We start from the raw sequence: 3074 nt of genomic DNA, 5'->3' as shown, positions 1-3074 counted from the left end.
GAGTTGCACTGAAAAACTTAGAATATAAGAAACGCACAGTGTAGTACATAGTATATGAGTGAGTTGCACTGAAAAACTTAGAATATAAGAAACGCACAGTGTAGTACATAGTATATGAGTGAGTTGCACTGAAAAACTTAGAATTTACTGAAAAACCCGCATTACACGAAATGCACAGTGTAGTACATAGTATATGAGTGAGTTGCACTGAAAAACTTAGAATATAAGAAACGCACAGTGTAGTACATAGTATATGAGTGAGTTGCACTGAAAAACTTACAATATAAGAAACGCACAGTGTAGTACATAGTATATGAGTGAGTTGCACTGAAAAACTTAGAATATAAGAAACGCACAGTGTAGTACATAGTATATGAGTGAGTTGCACTGAAAAACTTAGAATATAAGAAACGCACAGTGTAGTACATAGTATATGAGTGAGTTGCACTGAAAAACTTAGAATATAAGAAACGCACAGTGTAGTACATAGTATATGAGTGAGTTGCACTGAAAAACTTAGAATATAAGAAACGCACAGTGTAGTACATAGTATATGAGTGAGTTGCACTGAAAAACTTAGAATATAAGAAACGCACAGTGTAGTACATAGTATATGAGTGAGTTGCACTGAAAAACTTAGAATATAAGAAACGCTCAGTGTAGTACATAGTATATGAGTGAGTTGCACTGAAAAACTTAGAATTTAAGAAACGGACAGTGTAGTACATAGTATATGAGTGAGTTGCACTGAAAAACTTAGAATATAAGAAACGCACAGTGTAGTACATAGTATATGAATGAGTTGCACTGTAAAACTTAGAATTATCTGAAAAACCCGCATTACACGAAATGCACAGTGTAGTACATAGTATATGAGTGAGTTGCACTGAAAAACTTAGAATATAAGAAACGCACAGTGTAGTACATAGTATATGAGTGAGTTGCACTGAAAAACTTAGAATTTAAGAAACGCACAGTGTAGTACATAGTATATGAGTGAGTTGCACTGAAAAACTTAGAATATAAGAAACGCACAGTGTAGTACATAGTATATGAGTGAGTTGCACTGAAAAACTTAGAATATAAGAAACGCACAGTGTAGTACATAGTATATGAGTGAGTTGCACTGAAAAACTTAGAATATAAGAAACGCACAGTGTAGTACATAGTATATGAGTGAGTTGCACTGAAAAACTTAGAATATAAGAAACGCACAGTGTAGTACATAGTATATGAGTGAGTTGCACTGAAAAACTTAGAATATAAGAAACGCACAGTGTAGTACATAGTATATGAGTGAGTTGCACTGAAAAACTTAGAATATAAGAAACGCACAGTGTAGTACATAGTATATGAGTGAGTTGCACTGAAAAACTTAGAATTTACTGAAAAACCCGCATTACACGAAATGCACAGTGTAGTACATAGTATATGAGTGAGTTGCACTGAAAAACTTAGAATATAAGAAACGCACAGTGTAGTACATAGTATATGAGTGAGTTGCACTGAAAAACTTAGAATATAAGAAACGCACAGGGTAGTACATAGTATATGAGTGAGTTGCACTGAAAAACTTAGAATATAAGAAACGCACAGTGTAGTACATAGTATATGAGTGAGTTGCACTGAAAAATTAGAATATAAAAAACGCACAGTGTAGTACATAGTATATGAGTGAGTTGCACTGAAAAACTTAGAATTTACTGAAAAACCCGGATTACACGAAATGCACAGTGTAGTACATAGTATATGAGTGAGTTGCACTGAAAAACTTAGAATATAAGAAACGCACAGTGTAGTACATAGTATATGAGTGAGTTGCACTGAAAAACTTAGAATATAAGAAACGTACAGTGTAGTACATAGTATATGAGTGAGTTGCACTGAAAAACTTAGAATATAAGAAACGCACAGTGTAGTACATAGTATATGAGTGAGTTGCACTGAAAAACTTAGAATATAAGAAACGCACAGTGTAGTACATAGTATATGAGTGAGTTGCACTGAAAAATTTAGAATATAAGAAACGCACAGTGTAGTACATAGTATATGAGTGAGTTGCACTGAAAAACTTAGAATATAAGAAACGCACAGTGTAGTACATAGTATATGAGTGAGTTGCACTGAAAAACTTAGAATATAAGAAACGCACAGTGTAGTACATAGTATATGAGTGAGTTGCACTGAAAAACTTAGAATATAAGAAACGCACAGTGTAGTACATAGTATATGAGTGAGTTGCACTGAAAAACTTAGAATATAAGAAACGCACAGTGTAGTACATAGTATATGAGTGAGTTGCACTGAAAAATTTAGAATATAAGAAACGCACAGTGTAGTACATAGTATATGAGTGAGTTGCACTGAAAAACTTAGAATTTAAGAAACGGACAGTGTAGTACATAGTATATGAGTGAGTTGCACTGAAAAACTTAGAATATAAGAAACGCACAGTGTAGTACATAGTATATGAGTGAGTTGCACTGAAAAACTTAGAATATAAGAAACGCACAGGGTAGTACATAGTATATGAGTGAGTTGCACTGAAAAACTTAGAATATAAGAAACGCACAGTGTAGTACATAGTATATGAGTGAGTTGCACTGAAAAACTTAGAATTTACTGAAAAACCCGCATTACACGAAATGCACAGTGTAGTACATAGTATATGAGTGAGTTGCACTGAAAAACTTAGAATATAAGAAACGCACAGTGTAGTACATAGTATATGAGTGAGTTGCACTGACAAACTTAGAATATAAGAAACGCACAGTGTAGTACATAGTATATGAGTGAGTTGCACTGAAAAACTTAGAATATAAGAAACGCACAGTGTAGTACATAGTATATGAGTGAGTTGCACTGAAAAACTTAGAATATAAGAAACGCACAGTGTAGTACATAGTATATGAGTGAGTTGCACTGAAAAACTTAGAATATAAGAAACGCACAGTGTAGTACATAGTATATGAGTGAGTTGCACTGAAAAATTTAGAATATAAGAAACGCACAGTGTAGTACATAGTATATGAGTGAGTTGCACTGAAAAACTTAGAATTTAAGAAACGGACAGT

Source organism: Mus caroli, unplaced genomic scaffold, assembly GCF_978045245.1.
Source record: "Mus caroli unplaced genomic scaffold, Mus_caroli_1 scaffold_25, whole genome shotgun sequence".
In the NCBI taxonomy this organism is placed as follows: Eukaryota; Metazoa; Chordata; class Mammalia; order Rodentia; family Muridae; genus Mus; species Mus caroli.
The sequence above is the reverse complement of the archived record's forward strand: the minus strand, read 5'-3'. Positions refer to the sequence as shown.